Genomic DNA, 22,717 nt, shown 5'->3' on the forward strand with positions numbered 1-22,717 from the left:
CTTAAGAGCTGAATTGTTCAAGCAGGCTCCTGGCAACAGTTAGATTTTGTCCCATTCATGAAATTTTCTTCACTTGGGCAATCACAAATTTATCATCCAGGGGCTATGGCTCATCTCTGAACATCTACAAACTTGGGGACTATGCCAATGTATAAAAGGGTGTGTGCTGCATACTGATTTTTTTTAGAGAGAGAGAGAGACCGCATGTGTGAGCGAGCGCGGGGGAGGGGGCATGGGTAGGGGAAGAGGGAGAGGGAGAGAGAGAGAGAGAATCTTAAGCAGGCTCCATATCCAGTGCAGAGCTTGATTCAGGGCTCGATCTCACAACCCTGAGATCATGACCTGAGCCAAAATCAAGAGTTGGATGCTTAATGGACTGAGCCACCCAGGTGCCTCTGATTTTTTTAATGATATTTTGCTGCCCAACAGTCATTTCTTCTTTTTCCAAGTATCTCCAGTGCATTTGGGGGGTTCCCTGGAGTCCACTAAATTCTGTGTTGGTGGGAATGAAATTTGAGACATCTATCTGCAAAGAAACTGCAGGCTCTCTCTGCCTCAGAGGTGCCCAGGTGGGTATGGATTTGAATCCTGGGAAAGGGATGTGAGAGCAGAAGGAACCCTTGAAGGCTATTTATTTCAGAAGTTCACTCACCAGACTTTCAAAGGTCCTTGGAACAGTTCCACAGCCCGACCAATCCTTTGGCCTCCCACTGATTGTGAGCTGCCTATACCATTCCAAGAAATTCTCTTTTGCTTATGTAAGCCAGAATCCGTTTGTGTTGCTTGCACTTGAGAACTCTGATGTGGGAGCAGGGAAGTCAAGAGGACCCACATCAACGGTGATGGCAGGGAGGGAAGAATGAAGAGAAACCACATATGTGGCTGGAAACCTCCCCTTCCTTCCTGTCCTGAAATGTGCAGGAACGCTCTGGAAGAGTGGTTCCTTACTTCACCCTATACATTGACACAGGCAGACCGGGGGCTCATTAGCCAGAAAAACTCTAATTCTAGCAGAAACTCTGTATGTGTAGAAAAGAGGTGGTAGGTGTGGCATGTACTCTGTTCTTTGGAGGTATTCCAATGACAGATACTCATTGTGGCATATAGCAAATATTTGGGAGCTGGGATGGATGGAAAGTTTTATAAGGGCAAAAATCTGGACACAACCAGTGTCCATCAAATGGAGATAAATTATGATTCAAATATTCATATACATATATGTATATGGTGTGTAATATATATATATACACACATGTATATATACGCACATATGTCGTCTGTATATACATATACAGATACACACACATATATATCTTCTGAGAAGAAGATGCCAAGATGAGGGGCGCCTGGGTGGCTCAGTCGTTAAGTGTCTGCCTTTGGCTGGTCATGATCCCAGGGTCCTGGGATCGAGCCCTGCATCAGGTTCCTTGCTCCACAGGAAGCCTGCTTCTCCCTCTTCCACTCCCCCTGCTTGTGTTCCTGCTCTCACTATCTCTCTCTCTGTCAAATAAATAAATAAAATCTTTAAAAAAAAAAAAAGAAGAAGAAGATGCCAAGATGAGATTAAATGTGCAAGGCTTTTATTAGGAGAGAAAATGCAAGAAACTGCTATGTAAGCTTGACCCTGCAAAGGAGAGAGTGAACAAGGTTGGGCAAAAGTGTCCTCAATGGCTCTATAGTGTAAGGAAGGTTTGGCAGGTCTGTTGGGGATCCAAAGTCGGCTGTCTGAAGAACCCTGTGTCTCCCAGGGACGAGCCTGCCTCAGTGCCCTTGCTGTGCTCAGTCACTGGCTAGAGCTGCCAGGAAGCATGGCTTCTTGCCAACACAGTGACAGATTTCAGAGTGCAGCTGGGGTCCTTGGTCAATTACTCTCCCAGAAGTCAGAGGTATATGCTGCGTATTCTCACAGCTGCCACAGAACAGACAGACAAATAGATCTAGCTAGACACATACACATGTATGTAAAGAGCCACAGCACATCCCTCTTAAAACTTTTCTCTTACTCAGGAAGCAAGTACTCAAGGAAGAGCAGCAGGGGAAGGAGCCTGAATTCGGCCATCGCATCTTCCCATAGTGGTCCCAAGCAAGACCTTTATCTGCACTACTCAGATGGTAAGCCTTGGTTGGCTTCCACTGAGGGATTCCCAACCTATTGGATTCGTTGTCATGACTGACTTCGCTAAAGTAGCACCGTTCCTTCGCGAGGGTCTTTGCTAAGCAAGAGCAGCTGCCCTGTGGATGCTTGAAAACTCCCCTCTGTGGTTGCTTCTCAGAAGCATAAGAACAAGAAGATTCACACTGGATTTCATCTTTTTAGATAACAGTGCAGGAATGGCTATGACAATAGCACTCCAAACTCAATTAGCCTGAGTGCAGTCTAATGAAAAGACTTTAGAGTCATTTCCATAAAATTAATTTTTAATTCCATAAATTAGGTTTTAATGGAGACCAGTGATGCTTTGGAATGCTGCGCTTTCTCGACATCACCCCTCCTTGCAACCCAGAAGCGCCGAAGCATGACGTAGGTGTCTGTAATCTTGTCATCTAGTGTTACTAAAAATTAAAAATCCTAAGACTGCAGGCCTTTCTGAGCCTTTTAGTTTATCTTCATGTCCTTAATGAAGATCACAGTAACAATTCCGAGAGAGAGAGAACACCTTTTAAACATATATTTTTACTTGTTACACACAAATAACTGGAGAATAGTTTTCATTCCCCCCCACCAATGATACCATGGAATACCATAAATTGCTTTAATCTTTCTGGGTTCTTGTTCAATGCTAATTTGCATTTAAACCTAATTTTTGCATAAAAGTAATTGAGCTATAGATAAAATTATGCTTTCTTTCTTCACTAAGTATCCTACCTTAGGAATTTTAATATGTTGCTCTGTAGCTCTCATAATTTAATTTTTAATAGCTACCTGAATATCCCATAGAATAATGTACCATAATTTACCCAATGATTTCCCTTTTACTGGTCATTTGGATTGTTTTCTATTATTAATGAAATTGCCATTAGCAGAAAGATGAGATTATAAACTATTTTTAAAGACCTCTGGAGAAGACTTCAGTGTTATAATCCTATATGTGATAAAGCTGTTAATATCAGAGAAGTATTTCCTAGTGTTCAAATTCCTTCCTCACATTATAACTAAAAGGTCACTTTTATTGTCTCCTCCTCCTCCTCTGAATTGTAATCTTTCACACATGATACCTCTCATTACCACTTCAATGTGGCACCAATGCCATGCAACTTAACCATAGTTTCTTGCCTTCTCAAAAAATAATGTACAGTTAGCTTAGGTATTTCATTGTAGACTGCTCACCCAAGTTAGTCCATTGACCTAAACATTTATACAAATAAAAAACATAAGAAAGCAGGAGTGTTTGTTACTGGGAATTATTTTATTAGAAACAGATGGATATTTTGCAATTCTGGTTTAACTTTTAAATCTTAGTTTGACACATGTGCATAGAACAAATTTTACTCAAGAGACTCCCCCACTTTCCTTCCCTCCTGTAGTCTTTCTCTTCAATTAAGAATTTTCAGTCAACAAATGTTTTTGTGCATCTACAATGTACCAGTTACAGACCATCCTAAAACGAGGCAGATACTATCCCTGCACATTTGCGTTCTATTTTACAAGTTTCGTTAACAAGGTACTTTCACTACATAGAATCTTCTCAACAAGACTGTGGAGAGAGTACGGTTACAGCTGAGGAAAGGAGGTTTAGTGGCCATTGTTCAGCGGTTGAAAACATGGCGGAGTCACACGGGCTGACCAATTCTAAATGCTGTGTACTTTCCACTAAGCTACATTGCCCCTCCCGAAGGTACAGAACACAGTTAACCTTCCAGTATCTGGGACAGCTTAACCGTGAATGTAACTCTCCAAGGATCAGGGTCTGGATCACTTCCCGCTGGGCTGATAATTAAACAGCTGCTAATTAGCATTGACTGTGTGGGGCAGGAGAGGGGCCAGGAGAATGAGGAGCAATATGGGAAACCTGCCTCCAAAGGGCGAAACAAGTTAGCTTAGAGTGAGCACAAGAAAAGAAACATAAAACACAAAATTGACATGGTGAAAATACTGAAATTTTAAACCTATGATGATGTAGATTGGGTCACACTATCATTTTCTGTACCACCAAGAATTATTTTCTTTACCATTTTCATGAGTTTAATTATATCCCTCTGAAAGATATATTGAAGGCCTAACCTCCGGTACCTCAGAATGTGACCCTATTTGGGAAAAGGGTTGTTGCTGATGTAATTAGTTAAGAGGAGGTCGTGCTGCAGGAAGATGGTCCCCTAAAGCAACATGGCTGGTGTTCTCATGAGAAAAAGACAGACACAAAAGGAGAATGCCATAGGAAGACATATGGACACAGAGAGTGAAGCCATGTGAAGAGGGAGGAGGCAGAGGATGGAGTTATTCTACTACAAGCCAAGGAACTTGTGGGTCTACCAGAAGCTGGAAGAGGCAAGGAGAGATCCACTCCCAGAGATTTCAGAGGGAGCGTGGCATGCCAACAATGTGGCTTCAGACTTCGGGCCTCCAGAACTGTGAGAGAATTAATTTCAATAGTGTTGGGCCTCCCAGTTTGTGGTACTTCGTTATGGAAACTAATACAACCACAAAGAATTAAACTAATTCAACCCTAGGAAATTACCACAGTTCCTGAGAATTAAACTCTGTCACAGTGCTTCTTTCTCATTTGTAAACTTTATTTTGTACATGAAGTGCTCTCATAGTTCCATTTGAACAAAGATTTCTTTAACCCTATATAACAGTTTGCAAAAAAAAAAAAAATAATAATAGAGGGACAATGTTGGGAAATAAATTGGTTGGGATATTCCTAAACTGTTGCACATTTAGGGGCGCCTGGGTGGCTCAGTTAAGCGTCTGCCTTAGGCTCAGGTCATGATCCTGGGGTCCTGGGATCGAACCCCACATCAGGTTCTCTGCTCTTCTCCCTCTCCCTCTGCTTGCCACTCTGCCTACTTGCGTGCTCTCTCTGTCTGTCAAATAGATAAATAAAAAAATCTTAAAAAAAACCTGTTGCACATTTGGAGTCTAACTCAGAATGTTCCACGTCTGTGTTTTCCTACACCACATCATCCTCTGTGCCATCAAGCGTGTTGGTGATCAGCATTTCTTGAAAGAGTGCTCCACCATTGTCTCCAGGAGTTTCCTGTAGTGGCCAACACCTATTCTGCACATTTTGATGTACCAGCCTAAGGCAATACAATTTTTGTCACTCTTGTCATTTGCTGAGAGAGGTTGTAAAATGCATGCAAAACCCATGCATTTTCGAATAGATAATGTGTGATTGTTTTTGCTTTTCTAGATTTTCTGATGGCAAACTTTTGAGCAGTTAACAAAGTGGAACGTCTCTGAGTTTTCCCCACTTCCAGGACTGGAGCCCCTAATAAGCGAAATGGGGGAGAGTCACCCATGGACACCATGAAGTTTTGTAGGAAGACCTCTGGATCAGGAGTCAGGAGCTCTGGATTGTGGTGCCACAGATGCGGGTTTGAGACCTGCATCTGCCCCTGCTAACTCTGTATCTTTGAGCCTAATAGTGCTATTTCTGAGATCTGTTTCCTTTCCACCAGAATGAGCATAACTCCTTCTGAGGGTTGATTTCAGGAACGAGTGGGGTCACCTGCTGTGGAATGGCTGTGAAGCATAGTTCCTGGCACAGAAAAAATGTCCACAGACATCCGTTCCCTTCCCAGTCCTCAGGTCAGCTGTCCTCTACCTGGACTGCCCATCAAGTCACCTGGTGAGCCTCAGCAACCCCCATGCGCAGGCCACACTTGGACCACATCAGACTCTCCAGGGGATTCCAACCTGCCTCAAGGTTGACAGCATCTTGGAAGCCAATTTTCTTCCTCTGTCAAAAGCCTATTTCTACCTCTCAGAATTGTGATGAGGCCCTGGTGGAATCCAGGCTTCGAGATCCTCACTCAGTAGAGAGATCCGCAGTGTGAAGCTTTGCGGCCAACCTCTGAAGATGTCAGCCCCAGGCGACGAGGCAGGGAGATGCCTACTACCTCTTAGCCTCCAGCTCTCCTGGTGCCTGTCCTGCCCTCGATCTTGGTTCTCTCTCTGGGGAAGGATAGGGTCAGATTGGACCACTCATTCTCTGATTGGGCTGGACATCCAAATCCCCTGGGTGAACTGCTTCTTTAATTAAATAAAAATTGTTTTCAAGCAGAGAAGTAGGAAAGAAGACAAGAAAAAAACAATTCTTCCCCCACTTCCTGAGAATCCCTGTTGACGTAGGAAAAAAAAAAAAGGAAAAAAGAAGGTAACATATGGTCATGGTTAGAAAATTAAAGCAGTCCAGAAAGTTATATAATGGGAAGGGAACATTTATCCTCCTCTTTCCTTCCTTGCTCTCAAATAGCTCTCTCCTCAAAGGTGACCACTCTTCATAACTTCTTGTGAGTCCTTCCAGAAAATATTTATTTGTATGCACTCATACACATACATAGAACGAGGGAGTTTTTTTAAAAAAGGGGTATATTTAGCATGATTCTTTTATATGCAGTAGATTGAATGTTCCCCCCAAAATATACATCCCCCCAACTATATATCCCCCCAAATTATATGCTCACATCCAAATCCCTGGAACCTGTGAATGTGACTTTATTTGGAAAAGGGGTTTTGCAGTTGTAATTAAAGATCTTGAGATGAAGCCATTCTGGATTATCGGGGTGGGCCCTCAATCCAATGACACACATCCAATGACCAGTGTCTTTATAAGAGACACACTGGGTAGAGACACACGCAGAGACAAGCAGAAGAGACCCACTGGGGAGAGACACATGCAGAGACGAGCATAAGAGACCCACTGGGGAGAGACACACGCAGAGACAAGCAGAAGTCCACGTGAAGGTGTAGGTGGAATGAAGCAGCTGCAGCCCAAGAATCCTGGCAGCCTCTAGAAGCTGCAAGACGCAGGGAAGGACTTTCCCCTAGAGCCCCGGCAGCCCTGCTGACCTCTTGATTTTGGACTTCCATCCTCCGGAACCATGAGAGAATAAGTAGAAGTTGTTTTAAGCCACCAAGTTTGTGCTAATTTGTTACGGTAGTCATAGGAAACTGATACAATGTCATAAATTTGAAAGAGAGATTTATGTATGTATATATTTATACATGCAGGTATACAATATTGATGGATAATATCTCTCTCTATATATTTTTAAAGATTTATTTATTTTATTTGAGAGGAGAGAGAAAGAGCAAAAGTGGGAGGGGCAGAGGGAGTCCAAGCAGACTCCACGCTGAGTGTGGAGCCAGACTAGGGGCTCAATCTCAAGACCCTGAGATCATCATCTGAGCTGAAACCAAGGGTCCGATGCTTAACCAACTGAGCCACTCAGGTGTCCCTATTCATATATTTAATATCTACATATAGATATATTTTATAATATGTAACCAGTAGATTTACATATATAACACCTATATGGGATAGTATCTATATATTATATATATAATACCTATAATACCTATGTTATAATATCTGTATCTATTGTAATATAGATATAACATCTGGTAGTATCTGTTTTAAATTTACTACAAAAGGATCAAGAAACATACACTGTTCTTAATGAAAACTCATTCTCTTCAACAGATGCACATTATTTCATCGTGTGGTTAAAGCAAATTTAATGATCTTGTCACCTATTGAAGGATACTCTGGTTGGTTGCATATTTTGTTGCTGTTTTGCAGTTCTACTCAAGGCTGCAGTGAGTACCTTCACAAACGGGGGTGTGCGCCCTGGTGATGTTTTTCAAGGATAAATTATAAGCAGCGGGATTGCCGATGACTATGATTTTAAATTTCCACAGGGCAATTATTGCCAAATGCCCTCCAGAAAGTTTGCATCAAATTGCATGCTCGCTAAGGACACATGAGAGTTTAGGGAACTTTTAAAAAATATGGCTCTCAGACACCCTAAGGTGGCTACTCTGATCGCCCAGGTACATGTGCCTTAAGAGGCCCCCCACCCTGACCCTGGGGCGGGGGGGGCGGTGTTGTGCTGAGGGTCCTGGCTGAGAACCTGCAGAGCTTGGAACTCCAACCCTCCCTGTGGTTCTGTGGTGCATCGGGCGACACCTCTGGGTGGGAAGCAGCGGGTCTGAAGCCTGGCTGGCTGCACAATCGCAGGGGGAGTTTGTCAAATGAGTCGCTGGGGGTGGGCCTGGCCTCAGTGTCTCTTAAAGCTTTCCAGGTACTTGATTCCTAAGCTGGGGTTGAGAAACTGTGTGCTGGGGGCTCCTCTGTGCCTCCCTTGTCTCTCTTGTCCTCGTTCTGATACAGCTCAGGTAGGGGAACCGAAATCAAACTATAGATGAGAGCAAAGGACAGAGTATCTATAACCAACAACATCGAAGGCTCTCTCTGCAAGAGAAGAAAATCACATCCATAAGAAAATACATTCCATTTACTCACTAAAAAATCATCTCTCTCTATTCCCCTAGTGCTAGCTGGGAGGGGTGGTGCCAGTCGGCTGGGGTGTGGGGTGGGGGTGTGTGGGCAGGCACAAGACTACAGCAAGGTTTCCAAGGAATGTGGATCTTCTGTTTATTACAAACCTCTTAATTTGCACAATAAATTACCTAGTTTTTATTATGGGCTGAGGACTCCCCCTTTCCCCCCAGATAGTTTAAACCAAAACAAAAATAGCTATTCCAGAAACATCACGCCCAACATGTATTAGCTAGGACACCCACGGGCGGGCTTGAAGATCAGTCCACATGGGACGCAGGATTAAGGCTGAAGTCAGGAGTCCCCACTGGCTCCTGACCTGATCGTCCTCCCTGGTGTCAGTCTCCTGGGGAGGGGAGAGGACCTGAGTCCTTTTGGATATGTGCTTACAGAGTTAGCGGCCAATGGGGACAGGCTCTGTTCTTCCTCTCATGAGATGCCAGGGGCACACCGGGGGAATTTCCCTTCGAGCTTTGAGCTGCTAGGGCGGGAGAGTTTAAATGGATTGGGCTGCTCTTCATCTCCTGGAAAGGAAGCTATAGCTTTCCTTCTATTTAAGCAGAATATTGACTTCAATTCAGTAGAAAATGTTGGGGGAAAAGAGGCAGGATAGCATTATGGATGAGAGCTTGGTCTTTGGGACAAGCAGACCTAAGTTATAGGCCCTGATGCACTTGCTGTTGACTGGCTGTGAGATCTCCTACAAGCTACTGGACCTATTTAAGGCTCAGTTTGCTCCCCTGTAAAATGGGGATGAGACCTGATACCAACTAATGTTTATTGAGGGCTGATTGTAAATATTTCATGTACTGTATTTCAGCTGTTTTTCACAGCAACTTCACGGGGGCTTAAGAAACAAGGCAGGAAATAGTAAGTGTACTGGGAGTTGTGTATTGTGAGTCACACAGGTAGCCAAAGGTAGAGCCATGGTTCGTACCTGTTCTGAGCTGAATTGCGTCCCCCTAAAAATTCTCATGGTGATGTTCTCACCCCCGGTACCTCAGAATGTGATCATATTTGGAGATAGCGTCTTTAAAGAGGTCATTAAGTTAAAATGAGGTCATTAGGATGAGCCTAATCCCATATGACTGGTGTCCTATTACAAGAAGAAATTTGGATACAGACACGCAGAAGGGAATGCTGTGAAGATACAAGGTCAAGACAGCCATCTCCAAGCCAAGGAGAGGCCTAGAACAGACCCTTCCCTCATGGCCAGCCCTGCCAACATCTTGATCTTGGACTTCTAGCTTCAGAACTGTGAGGCATACATTTCTGTTGTTTAAGCCCCCCAGTCTGTGATACTTGGTTATGGCAGCCCTCGGAAACTTGTAGGAGACCTCAGCGATCTGGCTGTATGGTCTGCATGCTTCCCTACTGGGCCATGTTGCTTCTCAGCTCCTACTTCATAATTTGGATTATGGAGAAAATCAAATGAGATTATTCATATAGACCCTTGGCCCATAGTATATACTCAGTAAATGCCTGCATTTGCTACTATCATTATTGCCGATGTTATATTTCAGGTCCCATGGAAAGGCAGTGGGATGGTGCCTTCCAAAGCAACCCAGGCCCTTTTGATTCATTCTTACTGCTCTTAGCTAGTTAAAGACAGATTAAACATTGCAAAAGAAACCAGCTAGAGTCCATTCCCATGTGTGTCCTGAATGCAGAAGACCCACCTGCAGGAAGAGCACAGCTCCACCCATTTTTGACTTCATCTTTCCAAAGCAGTGTGTTATCTCAGTGTTTGAACTGATGAGCTGAACACAGCTCATCAAACAAGAGACACAGAAAAGCCATTGCTGGGGGTGATGTGGAAGATTACAGAGGAAAGCGGCCACTCCTAAGCTCAGATACACTAGCTCATCTGCTTTACCACCCACCGCTGGCCTTGGTTGTCAAGATCCAAATAGGGATCTAGAGATGAGAGGGGCCTGGGGAGGGAGGTTGTGACGCAGGAAGGTCAGTCGCTGGAGGGGCAGAGCAGGCAGGAGTCTGGCTGCTTAATTTCCCTCTTGAGCATGCAGGGATGCCTTTTCAGAAAGCCCAGTTACAGGCAAATCACAGGGCTTAACTTTCCAAAGAACAGCAAGTTAAGCCACAATTATGGCTGAATGCGCTGTATTGATTGCCCTCATTTAGGGAGGTTTGCCCATCTTGCAAGAATGAAGACAATCAATTGAGGAAAGAGGATATGGCTGCATGCCACTGGTCACAGTTCCGGTTACTGCGTCTCAATGACAAGATATTAACAAATTGGTATCTATCATCTGAAGCACTGTATACAAGATATATCATAAGTCAGTGCAATTAAAGAGGGATCAGAAGATGTTTCTAGCTGAACAAAGTGCAAATTCAACCTATGGGAATGCCTTTAGAAGGTAAAATTCCAGTTCCCATGTTTGTTGGAATGTGTGTATTGGGTTTGGGGTTGTGCTTTTAGCGTGATCTCAGTCTTCCCATTTTCCTATTTCCAGGATGGTGGAAGACTGTCATGGGTTGGATTTAGGGGACTGTATTAAGGAAAAGGATATTAAAGGATGGTAGGTACTATGCCAGATGTTGAGGAAAAGGTGGTTAGACTGGGGTATGTTTGAAAGGACAATTTCCCAGGGATGCCAAGGGTCCCAAGGACCTGTAAATGCTGTCCTTGGCCAAAATGACATGGTCCTCTCAAGGAGGTTCTTTTGAGACATGAGCATGGAAAAGAAGCAAAGCAAACCTGTTGCTTTAATATATTCATAACTTTGGGCACATACACAGTATAGTCAAAGAGAGCCTGCCTTCGCCATGTGGAATGCTGTTTCCTATCACAGGTGGGCAGAAGGACCTCTGTGTAACAGAGGTTTCTGGGAGGACAAATGAGACTGAGACAAGGAGTGAGACTAAGGCTTGGCCCCTGTCCACTCCAGCTGTGGCTCAACCAGTCACCTCCCACCTGACTAACCCACCCAGTGCTCCACCTTCCCGGGGAGACACCTGGAGGTGAAGGTGAAGAACAGCCAGCAGTATCCACTGAGAAGGTGCTCGTGGTGCCCAGCTGGGAATGAATGGCTCCAACACAGCCCAGGGGCATAGCTTCCCAAAGCTTTGTCCCCAGCAAAACTTCCACCATGGTGCTGGTGCCTGGTCTGCTTCTGCTGGTGAACCAGAAGGAGGATGCTGAGTGAAGATGTGTCTGGGCTGCCTAGTCCCCATCCTGTGCTGGAGGGAGGGCTCAATAATGTGCTTCTGGAAGGAATGGATGAATCCAACTGAATATGCAATGAAGGTTCACAAATTATCCTGTCTATGGCCTGGTTTGGTCCTGTGGATCAGCTACCTTCACTGTTTCCATGACTGCATTGTAATGATGGTGCCCCAGTCCCAGCTGCCACCTCATAAATGTGCATGGGGGAAAGAGGGGATGGGTGGAGATTTCGAGTGATTTGATCCAAAGTCACAACTCTATCAAGTGCTAAAGACCATGCTCCAAATGCAATTCGGTGCAGTGAACGAGCACTAGATTTGGAGTCAGAAAGCACGGGGTTCAGGTCCTGGGTTGATTTGCTCCTTATTTGTGTGTGTTCTGAAGTGGGTCCCTCAGCTTCTCTGGATCATGTTTTCTTCCTCTAGAGCAGCAGGGTTTGGCAAATCCAGCCTGCTGCCTGTTTTTGTAAATATTGTTTGTTGGACACAGCTGTGTTCTCCCGTTTACATGCTGCCTCTGCTTTCACACTTCAAGGGCTGACTTAGGTACTTGCAACAGAGACCATATGGTTCACAGTACATTTGCTCTCCGGCCCTTCACAGAAGAAGTTTGTTGACCCTTGATGTATATCATGGAGATGATGGAATTCTTGATTGTACAAGGCTTCACAGTGAGGATCACGTGAGATAATCTTCCTTTGTTGGGAACTATGAGACATACTATAAATATTATTGTCTATAATTATGATGAATAATATGGCTATGGAATCCATCTCCTCCGTGAAGGAAGAAGCAGGGGCAGAATTAGGAATTGTGGTATAAATGGTGTGATTTGAGGGGCCCAGAGAAAGCTTCCAGGGACCCAAATCACCTCCCCTGAACACCTGCACACTGACTGAATTCCAGCCATGAAGAGTTAAGCTTGAAATCGAAGCCTTCATTACCCATGTTGATTATGTCTCTATTTGAAAAGATTTGGAAAATGAGTCCTCTGGGACCAGCAACACATCCAGGGGTTACCGTTTACCAACACTTACACATGAACTCCTTCATTAGATGGTTTTTCTCTGTGAAGCTAGTTGAAATGCAGGCAAGGAATGGGAGTTTATGAAAAAGGTAATTTTGAAACTCTTGGGCAGTTTCCAGGGCTCAGAATTGGGCGCCGCCAAAAGGGGTAGGATTAAGACAAAGGAGGCGAGAGGGCATAGTGAAAAACCCTCCCGAAATTGTGTGCTTCTAGGCATTCTTAATGCCTGGCATGTCTGCAGCACGGAGGGACACACTTACCATTTATTTTTTACGACAAAGTTTGAAGTATTTTTTCATTGTGAGTTTCCAGCGGGGGAATAAACCAAGAGCTGCCTGTTACAGAATACAAATGGGGCCTTGAAAATTCATAGTCTCCTTTTCTTTAACGAGCTCTGAAGAAGGTTTGATCTTTGGATTGGGACAATAGACTAAAGAGTTAAAGAAGAGCGAAGATTCACTTCCTTTGCTCTTTCTTCTTAAAGGGCATCTATTTTTCATCATCCTCAAAGGTTAGCCCCTTTGTCAACAGCGATGCCTTGCCAATTCCTTCCTCCTCTTGGTATTTCATTAGTTGCCAGTGAAACAATCCCAGGTTGACAGGGTGGCAAAGAAAATGTGTGTTGAAATTGCACTTGGCATATGTCTGAAATATTTGGGGGCTGGTAACTGCATCCCCTGCACCAGGCAGCTAGAGTGTAATTCATATGTCAAGCCAAGCAGCCCACAAATGACAAAACACCAACAAGGAAGAAAGGTCAGAGTGATTGATTCCTAATACACGTCGGCTTATGCACAGAGCACCCAGAGATGCAGTGTTAAGGAGCCTCAGCACAGCGATGCAGAACAAACGAAGAAAATAATACATCGACTTTGCAATACTGCTCCTGGAAGGTACAGGACCAACGTGCACTTAGATCTGCCCTCTGACAAACACAAGGAGAAAACAGTTTTCATTCTGCAGTATCTTAGTTTTCTTAGTGGCTTAAAACAACACGAATGCATTCTCTTACAGTGCTGGAGGTCAAAAGTCTAAAAGCAAGGTGTCCACAGGGCTGCACTCTTCTAGGGGCTCCAGGAGAGAATCCATTTCTTTGCCTTTTCTACATTCCACAGGCTGCCTGCATTTCATGGCTCCTGGCCTTCTTCCTCCAGCTTCAAAGGCAGTAACGGTAGATCAAACTCTTCTCCATAGTGTCACTCTGACCTCCTCTGCTGCTGTCCTCCTAGGAGACCTTTGTGATGACACTGGTCCCACCCTGATAATCCGGGATACTCTCCCTATCTTAAAGTCAGCTGTTTGCCACTATATGCCTTGCCATGTGCCCATGACATATTTGAAGCTTCTAGGGATTAAGACGTGGGGACCATTGTTCTCCCTACCACATGCAGCAAGGGAGCTAATATTCATGCTGGAAGATGAGGCTGATGATTGATTATTTGTCCAATGAAGATATCTCTGCAGGGATGAAGGAATTTGATGAAGATATAGAGTACCCAGAGAACGCCCACTACCATGAAGAGTAGGGCTGCCAGTTCAACCAGTGTTAGAATTAGAAGGACCTGCTACCAGGCACTAGGTCAGTGAAGCTGTAGAGATAACATATTCTGTGGCCCGTCTAGGTAATGTCCTGGAAACAAGATAATCTTTCAGTGAAAAATCTGATATGATCATCCTCAGGCTCTGCCCCACTGTGTACATTTTATTTTATTTATTTTATTTTATTTTTTTATAATCTGTCAAGATAATTTTACTTCTTCCTTTCCAATTTGTTTTTTTTAACATTTTTTATTTTGTTATGTTAATCACCATACATTACATCATTAGTTTTTGATGTAGTGTTCCATGATTCATTGTTTGCGTATAATACCCAGTGCTCCATGCAGAACGTGCCCTCTTTAATACCCATCACCAGGCTAACCCATCCTCCCACCCCCCTCCCCTCTAGAACCCTCAGTTTGTTTCTCAGAGTCCATAGTCTCTCCTGGTTCGTCTCCCCCTCTGATTTCCCCCCCTTCATTTTTCTCTTCCTACTATTTTCTTTTTTTTTTTTTTAACATATAATGTATTATTTGTTTCAGGGGTACAGATCTGTGATTCAACAGTCTTGCACAATTCACAGCACTCACCATAGCACATACCCTCCCCAATGTCTATCCCCCAGCCACCCCATCCCTCCCACCCCCCACCACTCCAGCAACCCTCAGTTTGTTTCCTGAGATTAAGAATTCCTCATGTCAGTGAGGTCATATGATACATGTCTTTCTCTGATAGACTTATTTCACTCAGAAAAAAAGGTCTCTATTAACCACTGAGAAAGCTGTTGTGTATACCTCTCCCACACTCCACCTCAGCTGTCCCTGGCCAATACTTCTTTTCCACTTTTCCCAAGAAACTTCCATTCCCAAAATACACAATTGACAGAAGGGAGATAGAGACTGGTGGTGGCTTGTTTCATTTTGGGAGCCATCAATCACAGAGGTGGAGTGTCATTTGTGTGAGCAGAAGCAGGAAAAACCCCAGTGGTGGTACATCCAGCAGATTGCAATTTTCAACCACTTCATTTGTTCAGAGTGTCAGAGAAATATGCAGTGGGCGTGGGGAGAGATTCCATCTTAACACTGCAAGTCCTTGCCACATTTGGAACTTGGTAAAGAACTGTGCATTTCTAACATTGTATCTGAGAAGGTGATTAAACTAATGGGCAGAACCAAGGACAACCCAACAGTGAGTCAGGAGGTCAATGTTTGTGTTCTAGCTACTGTTGCTGCAATCACAAATTATCCCAAGACATGGTAGCTTGAAGCAACACTTTATGATGCTTACAGATTCTGTGGGTCAGGAATTCGAAGGTGGAACAGAGGGATGGCTTGTCTCTGCAACATTATTTCTGGGCCTCAATGGGAAAGACCCAATGGCTGGGTGTGACTCAAAAACTGGGGCTATATAAGATATAAAGATTATTATTACGGAGTTAGGAGCTTGGGATAGATCTGACCAAAAGAACAATGCTGTTTCCTCAGCCCTACACATGGTTGCCTTGCCCATTTCCTCTCCTCAACCAGAGATTGGTAAGTAAGACAGAGTGACCAATAGGGAGATAGCTTTCACTCTCCCCAGTGGCCAAGTTCTAGTCTTCTCTGTAGTCACGAGCACCATTTCTTTCTCTAGAATGCAGCAATGCTTTAGCCCTGACTTCAGGGTGCCAGAATATTCTCAGCCCATCTGTTCAGCCTACATCTGCATGCCACAGTCCTTCCACATGATCTGGCCAGGCTAGTCTCCTTACAAACCCTCATGTGTGCCCATAATGTCTCTTGCGCAGGGCACTTGCACTCACATCTTAATGTTTTTGTGTCAAAATATTGATGCACAACTGTTGGTGGGAATGTAAACCAGTGCAGCCACTATGGAAAACAGTAGTGGGGGGGATCGCCCAAAATTAAACATAGAACTAACATATGATCTAGCAATTCTACTTCTAGGAATATATCCAGAGGAAATGAAGACATTAACCTGAAAAGATACCTGCACGCCCATGTCCATAGCAGCATATTCACAACAGCCAAAACATGGAAATAACCTAAGTGTCCATCAACAGATGAATGGATAAAGAAGCTGTGGCATGTGTGTGTGTGTGTGTGTGTGTGTGTGTATGCCACAAATGGCAGGGTTTCCTGATGGATCTTGAGGGAATTATGCTAAGTAAAATAAGTCAGACAGAGAAAGAGAATACTGTATGATCTCACTTATATGTGGAATCTTAAAAAAAAAAAAAAAAAAAGACTCAGAAAAAGAGATCAGATTTGTTATTTCCAGAGGTGGAGGTAGGTGGGGAGAGGGAGAATTGGAGGAAAGTACAAACTTTCAGTTATAAGATAAATAAGTACCGGGGATGTAATGTACAGCATGATGATGACAGTTAACACTGTTATAGGTATAAAGAAGAGTTCTTAAGAGAGGAAATCTAAGAGTTCTCATCACAAGAGAAAGGGTTTTTTTCTCTTTTTTCCCTGAAACTTTTTTTCTTTTTTTCTTTTTATTGTATCTCTATGAGATGATGGATGCTAACTAACTTATTGTGGTCATCATTCCACAATGTACGAAAGTCAAACCATCATGCTGTACACCTTAAACTTACACAGTGCCGTAAGTCCATTATATCTCAATAAAACTGGGAAAAATATGAAGCACAAACCATTGCCCACACCCTCCCCATTCTTGAATATCTGCTACATTTTCTGAGAACAGCCAACATTATATTTGGTAACTCCTTTGCAAAAGGGTTGTTTAAACACACAGTTGGGACTTGAATAGTCATTTAGAGCATTGGATGTTTCCCATGCTTTGGTGTATCTGCCATTAAATTGTAATTTTCTTGGGGGAAACAAAACCAAATGTAAAAATATATTTTTGTACCTGTCATTTCCCTATTACAGTTTTGCCTTTATAGAGAGGTGGATACGTGAGGGTACTATTACCATTTCTTTTTTTTTTAAATAAAGATTTTATTTATTTATTTGACAGAGAGAGACACAGAGAGAGAGGGAACACAAGCAGGGGGAGTGGGAGAGGAAGAAGCAGGCTTCCCGCCAAGCAGGGAGCCCGATGTAGGGCTCAACCCCAGGACCTTGGGATCAAGACCTGAGCCAAAGGCAGACGCTTAATGACTGAGCCACCCATGTGTCCTACTATTATCATTTCTACCCCCACCTCTCTTAAATGTGAACATCATACCATTATTCCCTGATGGGTCTGATTTCTATTCACTTTTTTTTTCCACTTCTGAACATGAATTGGACCAGTCCACAGTTACACGAGCAAGGGGAAGTCACCAGATTGTATATGCAGAGTTAGCATTTTAAAAAGCTATGTCATGCTTCATTTCATGCTGTACAATTGGGTCACTTTTACACAGCTAATTTTTGAAATCTGAAAAGTGCTCTGTAGCTCCAAGGAGCCTTCTAGAAGAGAGTCTTATTATTTTAATTGTTGAATAGATGTCCCTAAAAAATATGCAATATTCGTGACAAAAAATACATGGTATGTCTTGATGCATCCAGCAAAATCACTTCAAAAGCAAAATGCTATGTGAACATTCTTACAGTCTTTTGGGAGTGCTATCTTGAATTTTAAGGAGGGGCAATTTGCTAGAAGTTCTGTTGTCAATTTGGACTAACTTGGACTCACTAGAGTTTTGAGACTTTTACTTTGAATCCCAACCCTGTGTCTTAATCTTTCTGTGAGTGAAGTGACTTGTTTTGGCTTCCCGACAACATACAATGAAGGTACGAGTCCTGTCCCCTTGGTTTCTCAGTTCCGAGAACTCAATAGGTATTTATTTGATTTTTAAGATGGGATTAATCATTTTTTAAAAAAAGATTTTATTTATTTATTTGAGAGAGACACAGAGTGTGAGAGAGAAAGAGCACGAACAGGGTGAGGAGCAGAGGGAGAAGCAAAGTCCCCCTGAGCAGGTAGCCAGACACAGGGCTCTATCCCAGGTGGGGCTTGATCCCGGGACTCCGGGATCATGACCTGAGCTGAAAGCAGATGCTTAACCGTCTGAGCCACCCAGGCGCCCCTTATTTGATTTTTAAAAAAGAAAAAATGGATCGAAGAGAATGGGAATCTTCTTCAGGGTTGTTCCTTTCCTGAAATGATCCCGACAGAATAGGCAAAATGGTCACTTTAAAACAAAAACAGCAGCAACAAAACCAAGTTTCTTCTCAGAAGAAAGAACCTGAGTCGAGAGAGACCTCAGGGGTGGAAGTGGGCCTGAGCTCAGGGACAGGTAGAAACGACTGCTTGCCCCACCTGAAGTTTTCTGTCCCCGAACCCAAGGTCATATATGCAGAATGGAGACATTTAGACCTAATTTTTCTTTCTCTTCTCTCAATGCTTTAAGACAACTGTACTATTCATCTCAGGGAAAACAAAGGAATTCCTTTGTCATAAAGTAAGATGAGGTGGCTTCCTCTTTTTACTCCTTCTAAAAATTGGATAGAAAAGCAAATTTGTTTTCTGGTTTGAAATGAAAGCACAGCATCCCATTCTCATCTGCAGTTGTGGATAAAATGGATGTTCTTCAAACTAAGTGCTGAGAACGTGCTCCAAAGACAGAGCTTGGCAAACCCCCCTATGATGGTCTTTTCCTTAAGAACACCACAAAAACCTAAAACCAAGCCCAAGAATGCCCATGGTTTCATCCTCTTCTGCCAAAAACAATAATCCACTGAAATTTAGAAAATCTATCAAGATCATTAGAAAGTATCATTCTTTGGAGATTCTCCTTTGTTGTTCCTTGAAGCAAATTCTCTGGGAACGCATACTGGGAATAGAGCTAACCAAAATCTCCACATCCCTCTCTACCCTTTGTCATTCGTTTCCTTCCAATGGTGCGAGTTTGCAGGTGATTTCCAATCTGTACCCCCTTTGACTGCCTGAGGGAACCCCTGGCATTTTTTTTTCTGAGTGGAGTTAAACATACCTCAGTTTCCCTGGTTGTCAATAGCAATATAGTGTTGATGAGTGGATTCTATAATGTCCTTTCTTTTAAAGAAATTCTGTGTTGTCACTACTGAGACAGGCTAAGATGGGTCTTTCTTGAGATTTCCAAGAGTATAAGCAATTTTGCACTTGGACATCTGGGATGAACACCCGATCCTCTGAAATGCACAGCTGCATCTGTTATTAAGACTGTCCACCTGAATCTTCAGTTGGCTCTCCTCAGACAGGGCTAGAGCCTAATCTCCATGGATTGGTTGGAAGTATTTTCCACGATGCTACTTTGTACCATCTGGGCAAGCTATATTATGAATTGGCAGATAATAAAGTATGAACAATGGTGTGTGCTTTCCAATGTAAAACCAGAGGTGGATGGGGGGGGCGCATCTGAAGCTTAACCAGCTTTATGTTCAGAAAACCATAACTGCCTTTGTTGCTCCTCACTGGATCTATTTCTATGTGGTCTGCCATTTGCCTGATGTTTGCTCAGCACCTGGTAAGCAAAGAGCTTTCAAAAGTGGTAGAAAAGAAAATCAATATCCCTGCCCATTTAGTCAGCCTCTCACCATTCAGTGACATTCACACAGCACTGGGGAGGAAAGCAGGAGATCAATGCATCTGAGGGACCTGGAGAAGGCATTTGCTCAATTCATCAGAGCAATCTATGGCATTCAACTAGTTGCTAGCCTGGATTCAAGTGACTAGGTTTTTATACACCTGTGGCTTGAAGAAACGACACCATCTAACTGTGTTTCTCTCTTATTAACAAGCAATCTCTCTGACTGATGAAAGAAGCAGCACCCAATTATCCTGTGATAAGCCAATAATTATAAAAATTTCAACAATAATACTATATGCAAAATACCTTACAATTATTGTATATCTAATCCTCTCAACAATCTTAGAACATGGTATTACTCTGTGGCAGTTTTAAGTCATGTCTGTAAATTCTATGATGGTCCTTCCATCGAGGTAGGACCTATGTCCTTTCCCCTGCTCTGTGTGGGTTTGTGACAGATTCAACTAGAACAGCATGGTAGAAATGATCCTCTCTGACTTCCAGTAGGAGGTCAGAAAAGGCCACCTGGTTCTTTTGACTTAGAGGAGCCAGTCACCACATACAGAAGTTCAACTACACTGAGGTGACTATGCTGGAGAGGCCATGTGGGAGTGCTCTGGTCAACATCCTCTGCTGGGCTCCCAGCCTATAGCCATGTGAGTGGCCCATTTGATAGCAACCACGTGAGACCCCAAGCAGGAACAGCTGAGCCATTTTATGAGTGAAGAAACTGAGCCTCACAAAGCTTGAGTAACATGCCGAGAATCCCACAATTTCAAAGTTGTTGGTTTTATGCCAGATTTGTCCCAGTCTAAAACCAATGCCCTTGACTCTGTACCATATGCCTTTCCAATTAGCTGGTTAATTGCAGGGGAAACCCAACAGGATTGAAACTGTGTGGATAAAGAAAGAAATCTGGCTACTTTGGATGCTTCCTTGAAGATCTGATTGGTGGTGCAGATCTCCATGAATGTGTGAATGAAAAGGTCACATGATTGTAGGTCCTTTGGACTTCTCACAGGGCAGAATCATTGGAAGCTTTTCTCCTAGGTAGTGGTCCACTGGCGCTAGTGATGTTCCACCAGCCCCTTCCTATTGGTCTTCACCAGCTCAATCTTTACCATCAGTTCCTCTGCCAAAAAGTCCGCCACCCCCTTGTTTTTGGAGTAAAGAAGCAAGAGTCATTGACCACCCATGGCCCCAGATGCATTCCCCCCTTGGGCATCTCATTTGGTCTTGGTTTGCCACACTGGGAGAGGCATACTGCTACTCCCATCCTGTGGATGCAGAAATCGGGGCTTAGAGAAGTTAAGTGACTTGCCCAAGTTAATGGGTAAATTTAATTCCCTTTGTTCACAGAATACCAAATGCTTAAACAGTGAAGTATAGTTCAGTGCTCTTGCAGTACCTGGCACTTTCTCACTCTGATGACTCTGGTGAGAATATTATTCCCACTTCAGGAGGTGCCTGGTACCCAAAGGTGAAGCTGTTTCCCATCTGAAAACCTCTGGAAAACCAGAGTGCCCAACTGGCTGCTCTTCCAAACCACTAACCTTGACATCATGCTGGCAGAAATGATTCCAGACACAAATGACTTGAATTGGGAAGTCACTCTGACAAGCTGGGTTACCTCTGGCAAGTTATTTCACCTCTCGGGATTTCTGTTTCATCAGGTGTAAAGTGGGAGAGAACCAGATAAACTCGATGAACACACCATGAGCTCACCATGGACATACAACTATCTGCACTTGCCACCATAAACATGAAGTGACTTATAATGAAGATGGGCATGGGCATGTTTACAACAGTAAACATTCACTGAACAACTGACCTTGTGCTCTACACAGTTCTTAACATGCTACACTTATTTTATCCCATTGCTATTATCAACCCCATCTTTCAGATAAGAAGGGGGCTTGTCTGAAAATAGACAGAGGCAGGATTTGAACCCTGACCATTTGGCCCCAGAGGCTGTGTTCTTAAACTGCTTCTAAATATTGTCAAATAAGCATTACAGACAATAAATGCCCTAAAAGTTCAGAGGGGACAGTGACATTTCCAGCTGTGACAATAACCATACTCCTGTTCTCCTCACACCCGGTGCCCACCCTCTCTCCATAGGCATCTCCACATCCGGACACCCTGGAGGGACAAAAGTGATGTTCCAAAACACGACAATGTGAAACATGAGATTCTGTGAAATCAGTTGCATACACATGGAACATACGTTATGGTTGCTCCATTTCCCTTTCTCAACTTTTTGTGTTGAAATAATACCAAAAAGTTGGAAAAATAGTGCCTAGTATTCCTACATATTCTTCACTCATATTTTCCAAATGCTAACATTTTACCCTATTTGCTCTATCATTCTTTCTCTACACACACACACACACACACACACACACACACACACTTTCTTCTGAACTGCTTGAGAGTAAGGTTCAAATAGAATGCTCCCTTAAGTTTAAATATGACAATATGGGTTTCATAAAAACAATCACATTTTCTTACATAACCACATTTCAATAGTGAAAATCAGGAAATTAACACTGATACAATGCTATTATCCAATCTCCACACCTTAGTCAAATTTCCTCACTTGTCCTACTAATGTTCTTTATGGCAAAAGAAAAAAAAGATTCAGGATCCAATCCAGGATGATTTGTATACCTTTCAAACGGGAAAATATTGCAAACTTTCCATCTCTAGAGAAACCAGAGCCAAAGATAATATAAGATGGGGTCGTCTTTATAAGACAGCAGCTAAGCAGGCTATAAGCAAACCCAACCATTGTACTGACAGTAAAATAAAGGCATAGTTCCCAGAACCAAGCATGTGAAAGCTACGGCAGAAAATGATCAGCCTTCCAGTGGGTCAGTGATCATGAATGCTGTACACAGCTGTGTTTCTTTGTGTTCTTAGAGCCCC

General features: G+C 43.3%; 1 protein-coding gene across 1 annotated transcript in view; it reads right to left on the reverse strand.

Annotated features, from left to right (window-relative positions):
- Window positions 1–22,717, reverse strand: part of PCSK2 (proprotein convertase subtilisin/kexin type 2) — a 271,902-nt gene that overhangs the window by 123,680 nt on the left and 125,505 nt on the right. The gene's annotated exons all lie outside the window — the stretch shown is intronic.

This window comes from Halichoerus grypus, chromosome 10, assembly GCF_964656455.1.
Source record: "Halichoerus grypus chromosome 10, mHalGry1.hap1.1, whole genome shotgun sequence".
Taxonomy (NCBI): Eukaryota; Metazoa; Chordata; class Mammalia; order Carnivora; family Phocidae; genus Halichoerus; species Halichoerus grypus.